Source organism: Oryctolagus cuniculus, chromosome 11, assembly GCF_051225735.1.
Source record: "Oryctolagus cuniculus isolate XC-2025 breed Fujian yellow rabbit chromosome 11, ASM5122573v1, whole genome shotgun sequence".
In the NCBI taxonomy this organism is placed as follows: domain Eukaryota; kingdom Metazoa; phylum Chordata; class Mammalia; order Lagomorpha; family Leporidae; genus Oryctolagus; species Oryctolagus cuniculus.
The window spans coordinates 108,130,581-108,156,460 of NC_142877.1; the positions used below are offsets into that span (position 1 = coordinate 108,130,581).

A 25,880-nucleotide genomic window follows, 5' to 3' on the forward strand; every position below is an offset into this window, starting at 1 on the left:
TAGGAGCTGGGTCAGATGTGGAGCAGCCGGGACCCAAACTGGTACCCATATGGGATGCTGGCATCTCGGACGGCAGCTGAGCATGCTACGCCACAACGCCAGCCCCCAAGCATCTTCATTTTATCCCCATGAAAATGACTAGGAAATAGTTCCTTTCATAATCCCCGTAATACAGATAAGGAAACTGGGGTTCAAGGAGCCCAGTCACACAAGCCCAGTTGTGCCAGCCTGCTGTGGTGACGCATGATCTTATCGTGCCCTGGTTCCACTCCCTGGTGGCAGGCTTCACGGTTCAGCCTTGCTTCCTTAGCTCAAATGCTTGAGAGGAGCAGGATGGACTAAGCTCAGCCTCCAGATATTTTCCCCTCGTGGGTTAGGTGTATGCTCTTGGATCAGTCAGCTGTGGTCAGAGGGGTGTGGTCATGTGGTTCCAACATGGCGACCTAAACCACATAAAGACTGCAAGCTTTTCCCAGAAAGGGAAGGCAGGCAATAAGACCTTCCCAGGATGCACCCCATTCAATGCAGAAATGGCCTCGCTTTTCTCTCTGGAGTGTCCAGGGCACTACAGGCTTTACTGTTGGCCTTTCTCCCACTGGGCTTGGTGTAGGCACTGGGGGCTTTCGCTGGCAGGCTTGGCCTGCCACTTCTGGAATCAATCTACCCGGCATTGGCAGTACACTGAGTGCCCTGTGCCTGCCAGCGGGTGGGGTCTGGAATTGGTCTGGCAGCCCTACACAGCAAGTATCTCTGTGTCCACCATGCTGGTCTCCCCCCTCCCCTTGCTGAAGTCTTTCTGACAATGTTCCCGCCTGGTTCTGGAATGGACTCAAGTTCTGATTCTGTTGTTAGACCCCTTCAATGAGCCTATTTAGCCCTTTCTCTTCCTCCTCACTCTCTGGAGCTCCAACCACTAGCTAATGTCCCACCTTAATCCACACAGGGCTGTGAAGCTTATAGAATGTGCTTGTAGAAGAACCCTTTATCCATGACCCACCCACCCATCTGCATCTATATCTTTAAATTCTTGTGTTAGAAGCTTTCAAACACATACAAAAATACACGGAATTATGTAAGAAGTTGTCACATACCCATCACCCAGTATTAACAGTGGTCAACCTCACAGCCAAAGTTGTTTAATCAATACTTACAGTTAATCTTCCTAATATTATCTTGAAATAAAATTCTAGACATCTCACTGTATCTGAATATTTCAGTGTACATCTATAAACTATTAGATATATCGGTTTTCAACACAATCACAGTACCTTTGTGCTACCTACATACCTTAGCAGAAATTAACTATCACCAAATAATCAACTCAGTGTTTATATTTATAGTTGGCCCATAAATGTTTAGTTTGACAATTTGATCGAACACATGTGGTGATTCATTGATGAAATCTCCAGATTTTTGTCTCCATTTCTATTTTTCCTTGTAATTAATTTATTTCTTTTTTAATTTTTTAATTTTTAAAATTTTATTATTATTATTATTTTTGACAGGCAGAGTGGACAGTGAGAGAGAGACAGAGAGAAAGGTCTTCCTTTGCCGTTGGTTCACCCTCCAATGGCCGCTGCGGCCAGTGCGCTGCGGCCGACGCACCGCGCTGATCCAATGGCAGGAGCCAGGTCTCAGCTGGGAGTTGCTGACAGGACAGTCCCATGTAAATTAGTATGTAGATAAAAAGTCTTGATTGCATTTGGATTTCATTTCTCTGGGCAAGACGTCCCATAGGGGATGCTGGGTTCTTCCTCACGGAGGCATGCGATGTAGGGTTGTCTGTTTTTGTGGGTATAACAGTTGTTAATGATCATTGCTAAAATTCATTAATTTATCCAGGCTTGAAAAATGGCTTAGTTTGAGTTCTGTCATTCCTTCTTCATTTATGAAGTGGAGTATTTTTTAGAAAACAAACTTCAACTCATGTACATTTGGTTACCCAATGGGACAGAAAACAGAGTAAGTGCTTGATCCTTTTCCTTCACCCCTCCCAACTTTGTGAATATGGTAGAGATCCTTAGTCTTCTCCATCAGTGGGCGATTAGGGTTTTTGAGAAAGAAAAGCTCATAGTAGGCTGGCGCCGCAGCTCACTAGGCTAATCCTCCGCCTTGCAGCGCCGGCACACCGGGTTCTAGTCCCAATCGGGGCGCCGGATTCTGTCCCGGTTGCCCCTCTTCCAGGCCAGCTCTCTGCTGTGGCCAGGGAGTGCAGTGGAGGATGGCCCAGGTGCTTGGGCCCTGCACCCCATGGGAGACCAGGAGAAGCACCTGGCTCCTGCCATCGGATCAACGCGGTGCGCCGGCCGCGGCAGCCATTCGAGGGTGAACCAACGGCAAAGGAAGACCTTTCTCTCTGTCTCTCTCTCATTGTCCACTCTGTCTGTCAAAAAATAAAAATAAAAAAAAAAGAAAAGCTCATAGTATTGAATATACTCAATACCATATTCAATACCATTCAACCCACTTTGGTGATTATCATTATTCTTGCTCACACTGTCCATTTTGGCCAGAAGAACCCTCTTCACTTGACTTCTGATTCCTTATAACACTCCCCTCTCTCACTCCATCAGACTGACAGGCGCCTAGACCCAGCCAGAGTTTTCCAGGCTGATTGTATGATCAGCACAATATGTAATTTGCGGCCCAGAGTGAGTATTCAACAAAATGGCACTATGAATGTTGTGTAGATGTCTGAACCCCTTCCTGAGCCAGGGCCCGCACTCTAGCTGGTTTCCTTGATATCTGCCCATCCTGCCCTGGCTTCTGGGTGAGGGAGTAGACGTTTCTCGGATCAGCACTGTGGAGATGCCTGTCTCTCCCTTTGCCCACTGACCCATCTCCTGGAGCTATGTCCGTGGTGAGCTTCAGATCAGAGGAAGCAGCCTTGTTCAGCACAGCCTCCTGTGTGCGCTCTTCTCAGGGGTGGGTTTTGTCATAAGCTGTGTGTGTTCCATTTGCAGATGTCTCCTCCCCAGGGAGAGCTGAGCATCTGGAATGACAGGGCCATCTGCAGCTATCCCTGAAGATCAATGTAAATTTAATTCAACAGGGAAGGTGTAGAGTCCCGAGTTTGGCTTCCCATCCAAGCCATGTTCTGTGATCCAGCTGTAGCAGCTGTCCGTTGCTCCGTGTCCTTACCCGACCCTTCCTTCTGCTTCTTACAGAACAAGGGATGTGATAAGCCCAGACCTCATGTATTGATTTTGGCTATTATGTGCCGATTGCCTTTTTTGTCCCCTATCGGCCCTCACTCCTCAACTGCCACCCACGGTGATCCAGAAGGTGTCTGTTCAGGTGCAGATGCTACTTAGAAGAGCTGCTCTGAGCTATGAGGCTGAACAAACAAGTCAACTAGCACGTTTCTTAAGCGAATGTGGTTGAGGCACGGAGAGTCTTTCTGTTCTAAACCTTTTAGACATTAGTGAGACTGGAGACTGTGGCGTCAGCGATGCTTTCAGTGAGCCCTTCAGGTGGACGTGCAAGGTGTGGCAGAGGAGCCTGGAGTTGCTAGTGTCCCATCCCAGCCAGCCCTTGTTCAGTTTCCTTGAGGCTGATGTGAAATAAGCTCATGGCTGGCTGGTTAGAGTATGCATTAGACTCCAAACAGGCACATATTGAATGAAGCAGAAATCTTTCTCTCTTAGGTGGAAGTTTGAGGTGTTAAGAGCCCCAACTCCTTCCTTTTTTTTTTTTTTTTTTGGCTCCATCACCCATGAGGCACCACCCTTGTCCTGATGGAGTGTTACCTGTGTTCTGGTCTTCACAGTTAGTTCACTTGATTTCGTCTTCTGTGAGCCTTCTGATCTCCTCTTCCACAATTGACCGTGGCAGCTCGGGCTTACTCAGCGTGAGCTGTTATTTCTTCAAGCTTCTAGGAGCTGTCCTAGCAGCATATCTTCACTGTTGCTCAGGGTCCTTAACTCCCATAGTCCAGAGGGAGAGCGGGACTAGAACCCGGCGCCCATATGGGATGCCGGTGCTGCAGGCAGAGGATTAACCAAGTGAGCCATGGTGCGTCCCCCCCTGTGGGGAGCAACTCGGACTATACTGTTACTGGAATTAAGACTTATTCTATGCATCTGCTCTCCCTCTGTGGGGAGCAACCTGGACTAGACTAAGTTACTGGAATTAAGACTTATTCTATGCATCTGCTCTCCCACAATATGGCGCTGGGAGAGGAGAAAACAGCTTCTACACAGCTGCCTCCAGTTCAACCAATAAACTGTAGGACTTGCTCCTGATTGGAGAGCAGTGTACTCGGCGTGTGGGCAGCCGAGTTAGGATTGGCGGAGGAGGACTATAAAGGAGGAGAGAGATGGCATGCACCAGGAACATCGATGGGGAACATCTAAGGGAACCCGTGCAGCCCCCGAGAGAACCGGCCGGCGGTGTGCCGCTCCCCTGCGGAAGTGGGGAATGTGGCCAGGGGGAACTGCCCTTCCACGGAGGTGGAAGGGATAGTAGCCAACCCGGGAAGAACCAGCAGCAAACCCGGGGAGGGCCGAGCAGACGAAAGAACAGCGCAGGGTCCTGTGTCGTTCCTCCACGAAGAGGGGGAGCGACACCCCCCTCCTTTTTTTAGAAGTGTTAAATACTCTTTATTTGAAACACATAAACCACACTCTTTAAGTAAGTAAAAGGCAGCAGTTTAGATACAGGAAATCCTAATGAGCTTGACAAAGCTAAGACCAGAAATACAAAGTAGACATTTCCAACTGTCTGCAGCTCTTGCCTTTGACAGGTAAAGAACACAAGTGAATCTCGGGCCTGGCGCCGTGGCTCACTTGGTCAATCCTCCGCCTGTGGTGCTGGCATCCCGTATGGGTGCCGGTTCTAGTCCTGGTTGTTCCTCTTCCAGTCCAGCTCTCTGCTGTGGCCCGGGGAGTGCAGTGGAGGATGGCCCAAGTGCTTGGGCCCTGCACCCACATGGGAGACCAGGAAGAAGCACCTGGCTCCTGGCTTTGGATCGGCGTAGCCCCGGCCTTAGCGGCCATTTGGGGGGTGAACCAGCAGAAGGAAGACCTTTCTCTCTCTCTCAGTCTATAACTCTACATGTCAAATAAATAAATAATAAAAGTGAATCTTGCTTGGTTCTGAGACAGTGAAGCAATTTCCCCAGCAGTTAAATATAAATCCAGTCTCCCAATGGATTTTGGAAGACATTCACAATTGTTGTGAACAGTTGAACATTGTTAGTTCAGTCCAATCATATCCTTAGAAGGGGAAAACAGTGAGGGCATTTACTGAACTGGAATTACTACCAATATTTCAATTAACCCAATCCTATTTATTTAACCAAACAAGGCGATCTTAGACTGTTGAACAAAACTATTCTGCCAGCCATTCATGGTTTGAATTCTGAGAATTAAATTACGGTGCACATAAAAAAGTCACGGAACACTGCTGTTGTGTAATAAGGCAGTGGCCAACTATTCCTCATTAGTAGCTTTTTTGAGCTAAGCTGTCAAGTCTGCCCGTTCATTCTTCATCTTCATGCTAGCGAAGATCATTTTGGTTCCAGGGATGTATTTCTTGGGCTCCTCCAAATCCTCCATCAGAGTGTCCCTTCCCCAGGTGATGCCTTAGTTCCTGTTGGCGTCCACGTAGGAGAATCCGATGTCCTGACCTGTCTTCCACCCAACAGACCATGAAGATTTGGTCCAGACTTGTGCTTGCCTCCCTTTTCCACAGTGTGGCACTGGGCACATTTCTGAACAAAAATCTTGCCTTTCTCAACATCACCTATTTTTAACTCGCTTGTTCATCGCTCGCGCTCCTAAGACCTGGACTGGAAGCTGGGCTTCCCACTCCCTCCAAGTTTATTTTCTAACTCCTTTCCCACTTTGATAAGCCTACTGACTATGCAGCCCCATTGTATTTTCCTGGCTCTTGCCAGGAGGTGAGGTCTTGGTGAGCTCCTGCAGTTCCTCCAAGGTCTAGGCTGTTCCTGGTTGAGTGAGTTCAGCACCTGCACAGCTGGGTTATGCTGGTGGTTGGGACTGATACGTGGTTGAGAGGCCAGAGGGAGGTGCAGGCACATGGTGAGGGTGCACACATTCTCTGCTGTGGGGGATGTCCCCACCTCACCTTCAAGGAAGCAGACAGTGTTCAAGCTTAACAAGAGTTAAGGACCCACGTTCAGAGCAATCTGAGCATTCAGACCTTTTCACGCGTATTAACTTGGTCATCATCCTGTGTCTCCAGGTCCCAAGTGTCCTGACCTTCCCATCACAAAGTGGCCTAAGGCTGAGAATTCGATGTCCTTTGTTGCCGGAGATGAGAGCCTCTTTGGATGGTGCCATTGAGGCCCTTGTACTTTTGTGCTCAATTTTTGTTGGCTATTGGTCACCCTCCATCTTTGTCATCTTTTTCCAGGGCATACACTGCTCTCTAGAAACAGCTAATAAAGCCCACTGTCCTTAGAACGACCATGTCCCAAATATTGTCAAACATCTAGCAGGTTGTCCCTTCTAGTGCATTTCTTTCTAGCAGTGTGTCTGAGTCCATTCCATCTCTGGTGGAAGTTGGATCAGTCTTGTGGGGAGCAACTGGGAGCAACTCGGACTAGACTGTTACTGGAATTAAGACTTATTCTATGCATCTGCTCTCCCACAATATGGCGCTGAGAAGGGAGAAACAGCTTCTACACAGCTGCCTCCAGTTCAGCCAATAAACTGTAGGACCTGCTCCTGATTGGAGGAGAGCAGCATACTTGGCGTGTGGGTAGCAGAGTTGGGATTGGCGGAAGAGGACTATAAAGGAGGAGAGAGACAACATGCACCAGGAACATCTATCTGAAGGAACACCTGTGCAGCCCCCGAGAGAGCCGGCCGGCGGTGAGCCGCTCCCCTGCGCAAGTGGGGAAAGTGGCTAGGGGGAACCGCCCTTCCACAGAGGTGGAAGGGACAGTAGCCAACCCGGGAAGAACCAGCAGCAAACCCGGGGAGGGCCGAGCAGACGAAAGAACAGCGCAGGGTCCTGTGTCGTTCCTCCACGAAGACGGGGAGCGACATAATGGTGCCGTGACTTGGATAGGAAACCTAGGCAGGATTTAGTGTCGTTCCTCCACGAAGAGGGGGAGCGACAAGTCTCATCACCATCTTGTGTCAGGGACCCTATCACCTCCATGAGCCAATGGTACAGAGTGGGTTCTCATTGGTCTTTGGATGGCAGCGCTGGGTTCCATCTTAACATCTCTTTCCCAGACTCCTCTGGTGTCACTTGTTAGATTGGGTTCCCAGGGAAGAGACACAGGATGGAGATTAGAAAATCGAGGTCTGGCAGGGGGTGTGTCCAGAACTGACAGCTGTGGTAGAGAAGGAAGTGAGAGCCAGCAGGAGAGAGAGATGAGCTAGACTGCAGTTCAGTGTCCATGGAGGCCTTGGTTGACCTCAGGGAAACTCTGCAGTTGGGATGACCTTCAGACTTGTCCCAAGATGGGGCAGAGGGCTAGGCCTTTATTATTTTTAATATTTTTTATTTTTAAATATTTACTTAAGGCAGAGTAACAGAAAAGACGAGAGGGAGAGAGAGAGAGATGGATCTATCTTCTATCCATTGGCTTGGAATGGCCTGGGCTGGACCAGGCTGAAGCCAAGAGCCAGGAATTACATCCAGGTCTCCCATGTGGGTGGCAGGGGCCCAAGCCATCTTCTGCTGCCTTCCAAGGCACATTATCAGGGAGCTGGATCAAAAGAGCAGCCAGAAGTTGAACCAATGCTCTAATGTGGGATGCCAGTGTCGCTGTGGATTCATGCTTCTAAGGGATCCCAGGAAGCTCTCATGTGAGGAGGAAATGAGGAGACAGCCATCTGCAACCTGGAAGAAGGCCCTCACCAGAACCCAAGCATGCCAGCACCCTGATCTTGGACTTCCAGCCTCCCGAACTGTGAGACTTCCGGTTCTCTTGACAATCCACTCAGTCTATGGTACTTAGTTAGAGCAGCCCAGACAAGCTAGGACAACCTGTTACCATTGCAGGCTTCCCCTGAGAAGGGAGACATCCTTCAGGGAGGTGGCTCTCTTCAGGAAAGAGCAATTTCTGGAAACAGCGGACAGTTCCTATCGATAAAGAAAGGAAAAAACGGGCACAAGATTTCATAGATCCACCCATGAAGACGTAGAATCTGTTTCTCCACTCCTTGAATCTGGCTTGGCCTTGTGACTTGGTTTGGCTGAGAGGCCGCTAAAGCAAACGTGATACGGGGAAGACTTGAAAAGTGCTTGTGTGTTGGGGCTTGGCCTCTCTTGCTCTTGAGAATCCTTCCAGGGCAGGTGAAGAAGCCTAGCCAGGCCCCTAGAGGAGAAGAGCAGCCCTGCGTCACCCAGGAGGGGGACCTGGGTGCGTGACCGTGGTATCCTGGACAGACAGGCTGTGCAAAGGAGCCCAGAACCATCGAGCAGACATCACGGGAAATAACCAGCGTTTGCTGTTTTCACGCTCGACGTTTCAGAAATCACCCATGACACAGCACAAGCTTACATGAAGCTGACACCCGGTCTGACCGAGAATGGTCAGTATGCTTTGGTATTTGGAAAACTTACTTTATTCCCTCGCCCCAGGTTTCTAAATTGCTAATGAAACTCCAGCCGAATCCATGTTTTTGTTTGTTTTGTTTTTTTTAGAGCCTTTTCACAAAGCACTCTTTGAATGACCCTCTTCAGCTCAGAAAAAGGACTGTAAGAGCCTTTACTGTTCATATTTACTGAAGAAAACACGTGCTTTCAGCTCTGCCAGTGTTACTGAACAGAAAACAGTAACTGCCGGAAAAGCGGAGAACTTGGTTATTTGATCATAAATGTTCCAAAGAGAGCAGCGCGCTGATGGTTCGCTGGCCAGAGTCTGAGCCACGTTTCAGGGCCCGATGCCGTGCGTTAGGTGGAAATGTGCTAAAATGAAAAAGAAAAAGAAAACCAAGAGAAAACGCAAGGCAAGCACCTTCCACTTGCTTATTGGAAAAATATTTTCACAGTACATAGTTCTTGGCACCAAGTAGGGGCTTGATAAATGTTTGTTGAATGAACAAATGAATACATGAATGGTAGGAGTACCGGCTACTGTGCTTGAAAGATATGCTACTCTGCTGCTGTGGCCTTGAGAGCTTGGGAGGATCAAGCTGGCACAGAAGTAGAGGAGGTGGCTCCAGTAATCTTAAAGATCTCTCTTTGCAGCCCCTGTAAAACTGCAAATTCTAGGACCACAACTTCTGGAAGCAATGTCTTTGCCCTCTCTATGCCTACGCTTTTCTCTTCCGAAAATGAGAGGGTATTGGATTCCAGGATTGACATCCCCAGTTTGGGGACTGGCCCCAGGACAGTGGAAAGCACCTGGAAACAGAGTGGTCTGGACTCACGTCCTCACTTGTCCTCTCACCAGCTGCCTGTGTGACCTTGGGCAAGCTCCTCCGACTCAGTTTCCAAGTCTGTAGGATGGGAATAACAGGACTACTTGCAGGGTTCTTAGGAGAATTAGACACGAGTTAAGTAAAATGCATGGAATGTGGGTGTGAAATGTCTGGAAATTATTACTCTGTAGTGGGTAGGTTGGAGATGGGAGTAAGATTTGTACTGTTTCAAGGATCTTGTGCCCATCCATTTCTGCTTTAATGCGTAACTGTCAGATACTGGGGACATTGGTCCTGTCCATTGAGGTCTGCATCTTCCTTTAGAGTCCTGAGCTCCTTCTACTCCCCCTCCCAGTGTCCACGGGGACAAGTCCTGTTTCTCAAGCTGCTAATTCGAATGGCAGCTGCCTCTTACTCCATGTGTTTCTCATTCCAAAATGTTGTTTCGAATATTTTCAGCTACTAAGTACAGACTCGGGTCTGCTGTGTTTTGCCTTACAATTTTTTTTTTCTTTGCACTTTTCAGATGCCTGCTTTTGGGTTTTGCATTTTTCTGTGGTTTCCTACCCATTGGCTCCACCCTTTAATTGGTCCACCAGCCCTTGGTCTCTGCTGCCTGCCAAGGCTGTCTCCCCCTTTTCCTAATATCCCGGCTCTCCCCAAGGGCTGTCCCTAATCCAGCGGGCTCTCCTGCTTTGCAAAATTGAAACCCCTCTGTTTATCCTGCCCCCACCCCTCAATGTCCGTGGCAGTTATCTCACTTGGGCTCCCATTTCCTGCTCTTATTCTTGGCTCCCTGCCAGTCATCACACATTCCCATGAAATCCCGCCTCCCCTCACCGAAGGGAAAGGCTGTTTCCATTCACGGAAAGCTCATTTGCCACAAAGATGCTACACCCTGGCCATGGGCAGAACATTCTCCGGTTTCCTGCCGTGCCCAGGGCAGGGTTGGAAGGCTCTGAGCCCAACAGTTATTTACACTAAAAGCAAGTCTGAATTGAGAACAATCTGGTCTTTCTGGTGGCTGGGGGTGGGGCGAGGGGGGGGCGGGTGGGGGGAGCAGGGACCACCAATTCGAAGTGACGGAGATCTGGGTCCATATCCCATCTCTCAGCCGCAGGTTGTTTATCTTTGACATGAGAATCCTAGCAGTATGCACCCCGCAGTGGTATTGGGAGGATCCTGAACAGGAAACCCTTAGGATAGGGCCTGAAAAATAGGAGCTACTCCATTCGTGTTTATTTTCTCTCCCTGTATCTAATGGGTTGCTATGGCCCCCTGGTCAGTCAGGGAATGGCAGCTCAAATGGTTTGCGTGGAGACAGTCGAACTCAAGGCATAATTCACCCAGATGTGGGCAGGGGCTCAGAAACACATTGGGACCAGCAACAGTGAGAAACGATATGCACCTGCCAGAGGCAAGGTGTGACGAGTTCCTACCTGTCCCTGGCGAGGACGGGAGCAGTGAGTCAGGGTTCAGGGCTGGCTGGCACTGGGGAAGGTTCTGGAATCTCGGGGAACTGAGATCATTTCCTTCACTCTTTCCCAGGCTCAAGATTTCTAAAAACCCTATATGAATGCAAGTTCCTTAAAAAGAAACAATGAACATGGTTGGATGGGAGCTGTGGCTCAGGTAGAGAAATGCAGCTGTTCCTAGAAGTACAGCCCGTCAAAGAGGGTGTGGGGACCTAAATTTCCCCTCTTGTCTCTGCCTCCTTCCAGTTGACTCCAACCGTAGGCCAGAGGGCAAGGGGCCCTGGGTGGTGAAGTCCAGTGGTTTCAGCCTCATGTGCACAGAGAAAAGACAGGGAAAGATGGAGAAGGCATCTAGAGGAGAGGAGAATCATCTTGTTACTTGTCACCTGTCGGTGATCACGTTGTGCAAGGCTCTGAGCCTTAGTTTCCTATCAAATGGGCATCAAGCGAATGGGCTTCTCTAACGCCTAGGGCTGCAACGAGGAGCCAGGAGAGCATCGTAGCCATCTGCTTTGCAATCTGAGTCTCTGCTTCTGTGTGTTCTCACTTAATTCCCCGATGGCATGATAGGCTATGAGGCAGAGGAGCCAGGGGACAGGAGCAGGCGTGCTGGAGTCAGAAGTAGGTCGCCAGTTGTGGCTGGATCACGTTTTTGACTGTAACTTGACCTCTCTGAGCCTCTGCTGCCCTCTTACTTGAGGTTCTCCCCAAAACAAGTTTTGGAGCTCAAGTAGTTTACATGGGAGCTAATCCCAGGATGCAGAGAGAATGGGTGGGCGATATATCATGGGAGTTAGAAAAGCCAAGACTGGGTACAGTAATAAGTAGACAACTTGGTCTCAATTCCACAATTGAGACCACGGAGGACACATCCTTGGAGTATCCCACTGCAGGGTGACAGTTCTGAGGGATCTGTCCACCAACTCCCGTCCCCCATTGGCTGGGGGTTGCTTCTGGGGGCTTTATGTAAAATCTGTGACTGCATGATGCAGGCAGAAGATACTCAAGTGGCCAAGAATGCCATGGGGCAGAGAGGAAGCCACAGCTGTCCCCCACAAGGTAGAGCTGGGGGAAGTGACTGGGGGACTGAGAGCATATACTTCGGCTTCCTGATTTGTATGATGTAATTGCTGTCTGTCTCACAGGGCAATTGTAAATATCTCATGATCGAGGAGGGAATGCATGTCTTCCAAGTGCCTGGTCCATAATAGATACCTAATGAAAAAGGAGGCATTGCTAAGAAAAGTGGGGAAGCATTATTTCTGTGCTGCAGATCCAGGCAAGTGGGTCTCCAAGAAGGTAAGACATTTGCCCTAAATCTCCCCCACGCAGGTCTTCACTGGCCAAGTCTCAGCTGATTCCAAGTTTGTTCCCCTTTTGCTCTTGGCTGCCTGCTGCTAATGGACTCGACACTTAGAGAGCTTTGGCTTCATCAAGTGTGAGAAGCTCCGTAAACAGAAAATGTTTGTTGTCCAGGCTTCCTAGCTCTTAGGCAGTGCTTCCCTCAGCCCTGACTCTTAAGCTTATAGATTTAAAATATATATAATTTTTTTTTCTCGGTCCCCTGGGATCTTCTGTTCCCCAGTCATCCCCAAGCTGAGGTGTCTTTGCATATTTCAAGGTGCCAGAAAGTCTCCAGACAAAATAAAATATGCTGTAAAACACTAGGAGCATAAACCCTAAAAGATCTTGCTCTGCATGTACCGTTTCCTTTGGAAAACAAGTATTTTGAAATGCCCTCTTCACTCTTCTGCCAGTAGATATATAAAAACCAATGAAATGCATAACTTAAAAATGGTAAAACGCGCACGACAAAAACTTCACCATTGTGACCAGTTGTGAGTGTGCACAGCCACACTGTTGGCAGCAGTCACCACTGGTCATCTCTAGAACTTTCTTCATCTGCCCAAACGGAAACTCGGCGCCTACTAAGCAGTTACCCCCCCCCCCCCCCCCCGCCCCGCACTTCCGCCACAACTGCCATTCTGCTCTCTGCGTGAATCTAACTTCTCTGGGTATCTCCTGCGAATGCAGTCAGACAGTAACTGTCTTATGTCTATGGCTTGTTTCACAGTCAGTCTTCAAAACACACCTGTATGGTGGCATGTATTGGGATTGCCTTCCTTTTGAGCACGTTCTGTTCCATCATTCATTTGCTGATGACCACTTGAGGTACCTCCACCTCTTGACTATTGTGAATGAGTCTGTTATGAACATAAACGTACACGTATTTTTGTTTGAATCCATGCGTTGAATTTTTTGGGGTGTATATACACAGAAGTGTAATTTATGGGTCACAGGGTTAATTCTGTTTTTCATTCTTGTGGAACTACCATACTCTTTTCCATTATGCTCTGACTGGCAAAACTGTTATATAATGGAGAAAACTAGGACAGTCATGGGTAATGCAGTAGTACAGGATATTTCAGAATGCCGGCGCTGGAGGTGGAGACGGCACAGTCACTCCTTGTAAGTCACAAAGGCAGACATATCGACACAGGCATGCTGCGGCTACTGCTGGCCCTCGAGTGCGTCACTGTCAGTGATTTTTTCCAAAGCAATGAACAACTCATGGTAAAGTTCTAAATTAGACACCGTGCTATCTGCACCTCTCTCGTTACATTTCTAGAGATTTAAGTGAATATTAACAAGGTACAAAAGGTGCCGTGTATTTCTTTGTGAAACTCTGTTATAACCAGAGAAGGATGAACAGGTTTTTCATCCATGTGAATGTCCAGCAGGAAATTTGAAAGTTGCGTGGGTGGGGATAATTTTTTCTCGTGTGCTATTTTGCTATGCCCCACTGACTAATTGCTATGTTACCCCAGGTCCTGCAGATTCTCCCCATGGCCCCTTAGGAAGTGAGATACAGTCCCCACTTAGAAATGCTCTCAGCAAGCCCGCCCAGCCTTTTAAACATGGCACTGTCTGATTGCTTGGCAGGAACAATGGGAATTGTTGGAGTCAAGGTCCTGGGCATTTAAAAATGTCTGAGGGATCTGAAAGGTCTTGGTTGCAACAATGAGCACATGGCATTTCCTTCGCTGGTTCCTTACATCCCAGGAGAGCTCAATTGTTTTCAAAATCTGTTCTGTGCCCAGCCTACAGATAAGAAGGGCCCAGGGCATGGGCATATGTGACCTCCATGGGGAGGGAACAAAAAGAGGACGGATATGTGAGACGTTTATTGAGGCTGGCTCCCCAAAGACTTAAGATTAGATGTGGGGAGTGAGCAAGGGATGAGCATCAGAGCTGACTTAGTATTTCTGAGATTGCATGTTGGAGAATTAACATGCCAGTAACCTGGAGTGCATGGCCAAGTACAGTGTTCTCGTGTCTGCGAGGGCTGCATTTCAAGATTCCAGTAGATGCCTAAAACCATGGATAGTACCGAATCTTACATATGCTATTCTTTTCCCTATATGTCACACCTATGATGAAGTTTAATTTATGAATTAGGCACACTAAGAAATTAACAACAATTATTCATAGTAAAATAGAACAATGAAAACAATATGCTGTAATGCAAGTTATGTGAATCTGGTCTCTCTGAAGACAAACACTAATATTTTTGGACTGTGGTTGAACATGGGCAGATGAAGTCGTGAAAAGCGAAACCAAGGCTGAGGGAGGATCAGTGTGAGATTCCACAGATGGAGAGCTGTGGCCGCACGCTCCTCTGCGAACGTGCAGCCCGCGAGATGCTCTGTGAGGATCCACTGGGACAAAGAGCGAGACATTTTGGAGGAGGAAGACTGGGGTGTAGGTTTCTGTTCTACCATCCATGAGATGTGAGCTTTGGAGCAAATGGCTTCCGAGTGCCAGTTCCTGTGAAATGGGGCTGACCCCAGCTCCAGTGTACCTCCCAAAGCACTTCTATGTGAGCGCAGCGTGAGACCTGCTGTCTGCTCGCCACGTGCCCACAGTGTTAATAATTACCGCGTGCATCACTGAGGGTTCTTACGAGAAACGGAACCACAGGATGCACGTTTAGCTGCACTGAGATCTCTATTTTTAGCAAGTGGTTCATGTGATTTCAAGGAAGGCGAGTCCAACATTTGTAGGGCCATGCCAATAGCCTGGAAACACAGGTAATGAATGATATTGCAGCTTCTTGTTTTTCTTTCAAGATTTATTTATTTGAGCCGGCGCCGTGGCTCAATAGGCTAATCCTCCACCTTGCGGCGCCGGCACACCGGGTTCTAGTCCCGGTTGGGGCGCCGGATTCTGTCCCGGTTGCCCCTCTTCCAGGCCAGCTCTCTGCTATGGCCAGGGAGTGCAGTGGAGGATGGCCCAGGTGCTTGGGCCCTGCACCCCATGGGAGACCAGGAAAAGCACCTGGCTCCTGGCTCCTGCCAGGATCAGCGCGGTGCGCCGGCTGCAGCGGCGGCCATTGGAGGGTGAACCAGCGGCAAAGGAAGACCTTTCTCTCTCTGTCTCTCTCTCTCACTGTCCACTCTGCCTGTCAAAAAAAAAAAAAAAAAAAAAAAAAAAAAAAAAAAAAAAGATTTATTTATTTGAAAGGGAGACACAGAGAAAGATCTTCCATTCACTGGTTCACTTTACCAAATGGCTGCAAAGGCTGGGGCTGGGCCAAGTTGAAGCCAAGCCTGGAATTCCATCTGGGTCTCCCTCATGGGTTGCAGGGGCCCAAGTGTACTGGGGCCATCTTCTACTGCCTCTCTGGGTTTTGGCGCTCTGACACGGGTCGCAGGCAGTGACCTAACTCCCTGCACCGCAGTGCTGGCTGCTGATGCTGCAGTCATGGCTCTGAACGTGCAGGGCAGGCACGTATGCTGGACATGGCAGGGCTTCTGTTAGAATCTCAGCATTGGGAACCTCACTTCTGATCTGCAGTCTTCTTTTATCTTTTCTTTTGATTGGCAAAGTGGACAGTGAGAGAGAGAGAGACAGAGAGAAAGGTCTTCCTTTTTTTTTATTTTTTATTTTTGACAGAGTGGATAGTGAGAGAGAGAGAAAGAGAGAAAGGTCTTCCTTTTGCTGTTGGTTCACCCTCCAATGATCGCCGTGGCCAGCACGCTGCGGCCGGCGCACCGTGCCGATCTGATGACAGGAGGCAGGTGTTTCTCCTGGTCTCCCATGGGGTGCAGGGCCCAAGCACTTGGGCCATCTTCCACTGCCCCCCTGGGCCACAGCAGAGAGCTGGCCTGGAAGAGGGGCAACCGGGACAGAATCTGGCGCCCCGACTGGGACTAGAACCCGGTGTGTCAGCGCCACAGGTGGAGGATTAACCTATTGAGCCGGGGTGCCGGCCAGTGAGTCTTCACCTGATTGGTTGAAGACTCACATTATTGAGGCTAATCTCCTTGGAATCAGCTGATTGGAGATGGTAACCTCATCTACAAAATACCTCCACAGAAAATCTACACTTAGTGTTTGACCAAACCACTGGACACCATAGCCTGGTGCAGTTGACACAAAAATTTTACCCTTATCTCTTAGATACACGGAAAGTCAGACACAAGGGGGTTCTAAGCAGTGACTAGGAATTGAGTGCTTGGGGTCTGTTCCCTTTGGGTCATGGCCGATAACGCACCCCTGGATTTCTCTGGGTTTCATGTCTCCCCTGATGAAGTGGCTGTCAGAACACAGTCCTTTCAAAGTCGTGGGAAGACATTTTCATGTTAAAGCATGCTTAGGAGAGCAAGCAGAACCCAGTGTCTGCCTGGCTGAGTGTGGGCTCAGCACCACCTTTACTGCCACAGATCTCCTAGGCAGGTGCATCAGTCTGATAAACAGGTGTATCTTATTTATTTGAAACGCAAAATTACAGGGAGAGAGAGAAATCTTCCATCTGCTGGTTCGGTACCCGGATGGCCACGATGGCAGGGCTGGGCCAGACCGAAGCCAGGAGCCAAGAGATTCATCTGGGTCTCCCATGTGGGTGCAGGGGCCCAAGGACTTGGGCCATCCTCCACTGCTTTTCCATGTGCATTAGCAAGGAGCTGGAGCAGCCAGGACTTGAACCAGCACTCATACGGGATGCTGGCTTTGCAGGGGGTGGTTTTACCCTCTGCTCCACAGCTCTAGCCCCTATTAGTATGATTTCTGTTGCTATAACAGAATGTCTGAGGCTGGGTGCTTATATAGCGAAGAGGTTTATTCAGCTCACAGTTTGGAGGTTCAGGAGTTTGATGCCACCGGCTCCGGGGAGGACCCTATTGATTGGATTATAACATGACAGAAGTGGGAAGGGATGTGACATGGATGCACAAAGGACCGGGCACATGGGCTGGCTTCATTTATTGACAACCCACTTTCATGGGAACTAACTGGGGTCCTTTAAGAGTTACATTAGTCTCTTCAAAAGGTAGTGTGCCCAGTGACCCAACCACCCACTAGGACCTGTGTCTGAAAGGTTCTCTCACCTCGTAGCACCCTGAGGACCAAGCACCCAGCACATGAACCTTTAGGGCCACATTTGCACCCGATTAGCATGGGTGGGTAAAGGGAGAGGGGCCGCAAAGAAGCGATGCCGTCATTCCCAGGCACTCTGCAGTTCTCTGACGGTCATCGCCAAGGTCTTGCCTTCTAGACTGAGTGGCCCGTTGCATGTGCTGGCCTTTGCCCGGGCCCATAAGGGAGCCTGTGGAAGACAGCATTTGCCAGCTGCTTGGGCTGAGCTCCAGGTGGCTCATCCTCCCAGGTCTTTGGGTGCCTGCTGTTTAGGACCCTTGGGGTTCACTGTTGGAGGTCAGGGTGCAGGGAAATGAAGGGGCCACTGGAGGCTGTGGCTTTCCTGAAGGAGGTGCCCCAGGCAGCCTGAACCCCCCTGACTCTCGGATTGCAGTTTAGTGGCACCCCCGCCCCGTCCTTGTCCCACTAACCGCCACAATCTGTGAAAACAGGAAGCTGTTAACCAAGATTTTGCAATTTTGAAGCTGTAAACTCTTGTGGTTTGTGTCCGAGTTTGCAGTCTCAGTTTTACCTCTGGTGGCCTCCAGGAGCTAAACACAGCCCTGGCTGATCGGCTTTCACAAGCAATCTACATCCTCTAGATTTTTGGTGAATTTCAGTAGAATTTCCGCAAGACCTCTCGTGGCTACCACGTTGAATCTTCTCGTCAGTTTTGGGAGGTAGACAGTACTGGTTCTACTTTAAGTACTTGACCATGGCCACACATGAGGGGCTTTCAGCTGCATCCTGTGTATATGCCTGTCCCTGGGGAGCATGGTGTCTACCATAAGGCAATAGAACTTACTGGAACCACTGGAAGGAGTGAGGCTTCCCATTCAGTTCTTTATCAGTTTATTATTTATCCCATTTATGAATTCCTCCCAATGCAAAACTTGCTCCAAGGAGCCCGAGTCAAAGGAAGGAGCCACCCTGGTTCGCCAAAGAGCTGGTGATGTGTTTCCTTGCCTCTGTGCACGTGGAGGCTAGGCAGGCAGGTGCGAAGAGTGCTGCCCGTGGGCTCGGCACCAGAGTACTCTTCCAAACAGGAACACCATGTCCTGAGAATGTTACTCTTCTTTTAAAAGATGTATGTGAAAGGCAGGGCTACAGGGAGGCAAAGGCAGAGAAAGAAGTCTTCCATTTTGTGTGTCCAGTTTCTCAGTGTGAGTGTGAACTCTTGGTTAAGCTCTCAGAAGCCCAAGGTCCCTCCTTTCTCTAGGCATTCCCCTCCCCCCCATTTAACACACAAATCTGGGTGCTTTTATTGGATTCATCCATTCTCAGCCATCAAGGCCCAGAGGGCAGGGGCCTCCAGGCACCGTTAGGAGAAGGCCTCTTGCTGGTCCCCACACCTGGCCTGCCTTCACCCCTACTTTCAGTGGGGAGCACTGAGACCACCCTAAGGTTGTGGAATTTAACTGGAATAGCCACTGGAAGTAGTGAGCCTCGTCATTCATTTCCTTACTGGTTTATTTGCTCGTATGCTTCACACATGGACTTCTCCCAGTCGCATAGCTTGCCCTAAGGAGTAGGAGTCTAAGGAAAGTCCTGACTACTCTTCCCTAAATATCTCTGACCTTTGAACTCTAGACCTTTCAATTCCATTTTCTCTTGTGGCATTTATAATAGCAATAGCTCACCTCTGTCTGATGGAAGTTCCTTACAGAGCACTTTCCCCATCTATGATATTTTCCACAATTGCCCTGCATGTTGTGTTTAGTGTCAACAGATTCTCAGTATGACTCCGGATTATTACAGGAACACCACGAGATGTGTGTCAGTGTGCCCATTACACAGATGAGAAACTTGGACTGCAGAGAAGTCAAAGCCCTTGCCCCGGTTTACCCAGCCAGGAGTGGAAACCAAGTCTGGCTGACGTCAAATCTTTCTTAACCTGCACAGCATGGGGACAGCGGCATGGGCAGGGTCCAGCACTGCTTCCCCTTTGCAGACCTGGGAACCAGCTCTCTGAGTCCGTTTTGTGCTGCTGTAAAGGAACCACACAGACTGGGTGATTTCTGAAGAATGAGAGTTGATTTAACTCACAATTGATTTAACTCTCAATTCTGGAGGCCAGAAAGTCCAAGAGAGTCGCACCTGTATCTGGTGAGGGCCTTCGTGCTGTGTTGTAACCTGGCAGTTGGAAGGCATCAGATGATGAGAAAGTAAGAGAGCAAGGAGGGGGGTCAGACTGACCCTTTCATTGGGACAGTGCTCCTACAGCAACGAACCCGCTCCTGCAGTAATGATGCTAACTGGACGGCTAACGTGAGGGAGGCTCGTGACCTGGTCCCCTCTTAAAGGCCCCACCTCTCAACCCATTTACATTGGCGACTGGATTTCAGTGGCAGCTTTATAGATGATGCTTGAACCACACCATCAAGGTGGCCCAGAAATGCAGATGCAAGACATTGGTCCCGGCTTTGATTGCAAATCCAGACTCCTCCCTCTACAGTCGCTGATGTTCCGGACTAAGCTCCAGTCTGATGCACCTGTGTGGATGAAGGAGGAAGGATTAAGAGTGGACAGGAGACCTTCAGAGCACAAGGCAGGCCTGACACCTGCTGAGGAGGGGCAGGCAGGAAGGAGGTGAGAGCTACCAACTGCAACCCAGGCCCACTGGGAGCCTCCAGGCCAAGGCTGCCCAGACCTGAGTAAGTGGCCTGGCTCCAGAGCTGCCCTTGTGCCGGTCATTGGCTGGGACAGCCTCAGGGAGAGTGGCCCTGGTGCACATGGGGCGATCCCGAGGCCAAAGGGGCAGTGGCTGGCGGCTGTCAGGCTTTGCAGTGACATCTGAGCTGTGCCCTGGCAGGAGCACCACACGGTGGAGCCAATGCTCAGACCCGGAACAGCTGACCTGCCAGCCGTGGGACCAAGGGTAAGTCGATTAATTTTAAAAAATAAATATACTTAGCTTTGGCCGGCTGGTGGATTAAATGGGAGAATGTATAGGAGATGCCTGTCATGAGACAGCTGCTCCAAAAGTGTGGGTTGCCTTCCTTCAGGGAGACAGATTCATACTCCTATAGTGGCTAGCAGGGCAGACACTGGAGAGAGGCGGTTTGGGTTCCAATCCCATTTCTGCTACTTGTTAGTGGTGTGAGCTTGGCTAAGTTACTCAAATATTTGGGGATTCAGGATTTTCCCTGGAAAAGTCGAGATAATAGTAATTCTTAACCTCATGGGGTTATTAAGAGAATGACATGAGATAACCCACATGAAGGAGTCAGAACATTACTTGCTGGTATTCTGGAGTCAGACTTCGCTTTTAAGGGTGGTGCGTGACAGAGCCTGCAGGGGGCAGCATCCCTGCAGTAATCCAGTTCCCCTCTGGGCTCCTGGAACTGGGCCGTTCAAGATCAGGGCACGAAAGGAGCAAGATACACAAAGCACCTACGAATGACCGAATGACGGAAGGTGCCAGAAGAGATGCTTACGGTGCAGGAGAGTGGGTGTTATTATTAAAAATACTTGTGGGTAGGTGGTTGTGGTAACACAATGGAGGAAAACACCGAGGATTTTAAATCAAAGCCCAAGTACAATTAAAGGTGAGCTGGTAACACAAGAGCTTCCTGTAGAAAATGACAAGCTTGTTGTCTTTGGGTCAGTTTGTGGTTTGTTTCTGAGACCAAGATACACGTGGACCACAACTTAAAGATCAACAATCCAAAGGTGAATGAGTTGACAGTGGGCAGTGTGGGACTTACAGGTCATCTGGCGTCCCCAGCCAGCTGGGTGACTCTAAGCCAGGGGGATCATCTCTGTGGCACAGCACACAGCCAGCCTTTGGAATGGTTGTGCAAAGGGCCTGCTGGGGACAATCCTTACTCTGTGTTCCAGGCCACTTCCCCTCAAGTCCTTTATGATTTGCCCCTTGTTATCCTGCATGGTATCTTTTGTTCCTCTAGCATCTTTGATAAAGTGGTTATTTTCCTATACTCCTAATGTGCCTGTCACTCTTGTTGCCCCTGGTGACTCATCGCGATGCCTCTTAGGTGTCCCTCTTGGGACCACCATTGATCGTCATCAAACATGGCAGCTGTTCATGCACAAACACATGGTTTTGTTACATGTTGTTTTCAACCCCCCTGCCTCGTTCTGTATGTGACTGTATACCTTGTCCTTTTCACGGAACCTCACACTTTGGAGAATTTCCTATGCCACCCATAAACATTGACCTTGTTCTTTATAATGGCTTAATAACAACCCATTGTATGGATGTGCTGGAATGCAAGAGTTCTAGTGTCCATGGACATTTAGATTCTTTCCTTTTAAAAGCAGTGCTGCACGAGTGACCTGTGTGTGCCTTACTGTCTGCTTCAGCAAGTGTTTCACTAGGATGCGCATGCAGTGATGGAATTGCCACATTGCCGGGGTGAGCATGTAGAATTTTGATAGATACTACCATGTTCTTTGCGAGGCTATGCCTGCTTCCATCCTAGTCTGCTACACACTCTTTATTACAACCCTCAGATGGCAGTAGGGTTGAATGTTAAGACGTGAACTTGATAAATGTTAAGGCCTAGTGGTCTGGAGTCAGAGATGGCATTTAATCCTAACTCTATCCTTCAGAACTGACGTGACCAAACCACTTAACCTCTCATGTTAATGTATGTCAAACACCCAGGCAGATGCCAAGCAAGCAGTAGGTATGAATCCATTGTTTGTGTCATTGTTGTCCCATTTTCTCTGATCTGTGACACCTTGGGGTGATTGGTAGTTCACTAAATGTATGAGGAGCTGCAAGATACATGTGGTTCATGAAACCAGAAAATGCATTGCACTGGTAGATTGTGCTGAACTAAATTAAGTAGGGGATGTATGGTCTAGTGGGTTAAAGCTGCTGGTTGGGATACCCATATCCCATACCTGAACGTCTGGGTTTGAGTTCAGGCTCTACTCCCACTCTAGCTTCCTGCTAATACATAGCCTGGGAGACTGCAAGTGATGATAGCTCAAGTAGTTGAGTCCCTGCTACCTAACTGGGGCACCAGGATTGAGTTCCTGGCTCAGCCTTGGCTGTTGTGAACATTTGGGCAGGGAATCAGAAGACGGAAACTCTCTATGTTGTCTGTCTCTGCCTCTCAGAATAATGATTATGATAAAGGGAACAATGAACGTTTTTTTAAAAAAAGATTTGTACATTTGTTTGAAAGGTAGAGTTAGAGGGAGAGCAGAGAGACAGGTAGAGATAGACCTTCCATTGCTGGTTTACTCCCCAAATGACGCAACTGCTAGCACTGGGGCAGGCCAAAGGCAGGAGCCAGGAGCTTCTTTCGGTCACCCACATGAGTGGCAGGGACCCAAGGTCTTGGACCATCTTCCACTTTCTCAGGTGCACTGGTAGGGAGCTGCATTGGAAGTGAAGCAGCAGGACTCGAACTGGTGCCCATACAGGATGCTGGTGTCACAGGTGTTGGCTTTACCTGCTATGCCATGCCAGCCCCTAAAGAGTAAGTTAAGTAGTGTAGTTCATAAATACCTTAAACTACTTTTATATGGAAACCAATGGGTGTATTATGGAGTAGAATGCAAAATTGGCATGTATTTGAAGACATGGAACTTTGAAAATTGGATACCTGTGGAGGGCTGCTGCTGCTGAGATATTCTGCCGAGAAGTGTATGCTCACTTTGGATTATTCTGGTGGGAAAAAGTTAAATAATTAGAGAAATTCATGGTTGTTTACCTTCTGAAAACTGAGAGCCTTTATCAGTCTAGATTTGCTTTCCATGGTCTCCTGACACTAATGACTGTTCTGAGCAATGAAATGCCAATATTGATGTTTTGGCAAATGAATGAACAGATGTTTTACTTGAAAACATTTCTAATTAATGCTCTAAAAATAGGTGGAGCTAGGCCAGCGCCTCGACTCACTAGGCTAATGCTCTGCCTGCAGCACTGGCACCCCAGGTTCTATTCCCGATTACTCTTCTTCCAGGCCAGCTCTCTGCTGTGGCCCGGGAGGGCAGTGGAGGATGGCCCAAGTGCTTGGGCCCTGCACCCGTTTGGGAGACCAGGAGGAAGCACCTGGCTCCTGCCTTCAGATCAGCGCGGCGCGCCGGTCGTAGCGGCCATTTTGGGGGTGAACCAATGGAAGGAAGACCTCTCTCTCTCTCACTAACTCTGCCTGTCAAAAGAAAAAAATAGGTGGAGCTTACAATAGTTCATGGAGTACTCAGAGTCATCTTTCATCTTCCATCTTGTGGAGGAAGAGATGGGCATTTGGGAAAACCTCAGGTGTTCAGAGTCTACAGAAATCATTGAAACTTGGACCTCACATTATCTGTCACTCTTTATCATTCCTTCACTCTCATCTTTTAAAAATTTTTACATATATATGTACGTTATAATCAGCTAAAACTATCTCTCCTCCTCCTAACCAAAGTGAAATGAAGAAGTGGCTTCAGATCTTAGGTTGGCTGCTTTATGATTGTGGAGGTGAACTTGGACATGTTGGTTCATCTCTTGTAGACTCACTTGCATCAGCTAGAAAATGAGTCTCATTTCTGTATCAGGTGGGAATCTTTGTGTTGCAAATGCTAGGAAACTCAGCTTAAAATATACTGGCTCATATGCATAGAAAAGCTGTGGTTTCTCACTTATTTTGATTCAGGACTCAGAAGTCAACCTAGGGTCCAGTTTCTTCCACTTCATTTTTCAGTCCTCAGTTTTGACTCCATTCTCAGACTGCAAATGGTAGCAAGATGGTTGTAGTGGCTCCACTCCCCATAGACCTCAGGTTTAAATCCCAAAGGAAAGCTTGTCTGCTTCTATCCCTGCATTGCCAGCAAGTCTCCTGAGGTCTCACTGAGGCTGGTTGGGTCTCGTACCTGTTGCTGAGCCAATCACTCTGGCTAGGGAAATAAACGAGAGGTGTTGGTTGGCTTAGGCAAGGTCACATGACAACTCGCTGTACTGGGAGTGGTCTCTCCACAGAGTAGCCCCAAACCCAAATTGTCAGATGTTGCCAGAGAGAGACAGACTAGATGTTGAAAGTTCTGTAGCCTGACATTCCTGTCCGTAGCACTTCTAATCCTCTCCGGCTCTGGGATATGTAATTATACACATCCCTTCTTAGCTCTGGCTGCTGCAATCTCACTGCTGCATAGCTCCTCTCTCTCCTCCTCACCTTCTAGTGACCCCTGAAAGGGTTGTTACTTGGGAGGTGGATTTCCCCGTGTTGAGGCAAATGCATTAGATGTCATTACCACCTCATCTACAGGAGCCAACAGGTGTGGGGTGAGTTACCTCTGGGACTGAACTTCTTTGTGAGTAGCCAGACAATCACACTTGGGGTGACGTAATGGCTGGGAGCAGAGAGACACACCTGGTTGGATATGTGCTACACCTGCAGTGTGCAATATGATAGTCACTAGACACAGCCACGTGCAGTGATTTAAATGAAAATTAATTATAATGAAAATTAAAATTTCCATCCCTTACATGCACCAACCACATTTCATGTGCTCAGTAGCCACTTGTGACTATGGGCTTCCATTTTGGATAGCACAGATACAGAACGGTTCCATCACCCCAGAAAATTCTATTGAATAGCACTGTTCTGAAGTGCCGCCATGCTGGGTCCACAGCCAGGGATTCCAGGGGAAATAGAGCCCTGACTCCTCGGCCAGCCTGACGGCTGGGGAAACCGACTTGGATTCGGGGTAAGCCCTGGGAATGGCAGTGCTGCGTGGAATCCAAAGAATATACATACCGAGTGAAGCATCCTTGATGCTCTGTGAGGACAGTGGTCTCATCCTGGCCAAGCACAACCTCGAGAGATTCGAGGCAGATGTGCACGACCAGGGCATGTGCCTCTCACAGGGCATTTTAGCTAGAGTCTTTCACTCCACCTTAAGGGGAGCTAATGTTACCTCTGCATTATAGATAAGGAAACCGAGTCTGAGAAGTGGGTCTAACTGTAAGCTCTTCCTTACTGCTCTGCGCTACCTCTAGGTTGGGCACAGGGCACTTGAGTTCTGGAGGGGCAGCAGTCTGAGCTCTGGGCAGGAGGCAGGCTGGAATCGAGCAGGGCTAAGAATGAGGTACTCCAGCTGCCAGAGGGAATTGGAATGCGGGGCAGAGAGTAGCAGGCAGGGGCCCGGTAGGCAGGTGTAGACCTGGCTTTGGGGGTGAATCAGATGCCGTAGAGTCATGCAGGTGCAGCCACTGTAGGTGGTGCATTCTGTAGATGTAAGCATAGGACTGCCAGTGCTCTGAGGGCAGAAGGAGGCAGTTGTGTTTTTTTTTTTTTTTTTTTTTTTTGGACAGGCAGAGTGGACATTGAGAGAGAGAGACAGAGAGAAAGGTCTTCCTTTGCTGTTGGTTCACCCTCCAGTGGTCGCTGCGGCCAGTGTGCTGCGGCTGGTGCGCCGCGCTGATCTGAAGGCAGGAGCCAGGTGCTTCTCCTGGTCTCCCATGGGGTGCAGGGCCCAAGCACCTGGGCCATCCTCCACTGCCTTCCCAGGCCACAGCAGAGAGCCAGCCTGGAAGAGGGGCAACTGGGACAGAATCCGGCACCCTGACCGGGACTAGAACCCGGTGTGCCAGCGCTGCAGGTGGAGGATTAGCCTATTGAGCTGCGGTGCCAGCCAGGCTGTTGTGGTTCTGAGCATGGACTCTCTGGGGTCCCATGGCCCC

General features: G+C 49.0%; 1 long non-coding RNA gene and 1 pseudogene across 1 annotated transcript in view; one reads left to right on the forward strand and one right to left on the reverse strand.

Annotated features, from left to right (window-relative positions):
• Positions 1-25,880, forward strand: part of LOC149123606 (uncharacterized) — a 52,685-nt gene that overhangs the window by 2,686 nt on the left and 24,119 nt on the right. The window contains exons 2-3 of the long non-coding RNA XR_016217004.1: positions 11,968-12,121; positions 18,998-20,117. This is a non-coding gene — a long non-coding RNA (uncharacterized LOC149123606). The remainder of the gene's footprint in view (positions 1-11,967; positions 12,122-18,997; positions 20,118-25,880) is intronic.
• Positions 5,433-6,305, reverse strand: LOC149123607 (cytochrome c pseudogene; annotated as a pseudogene).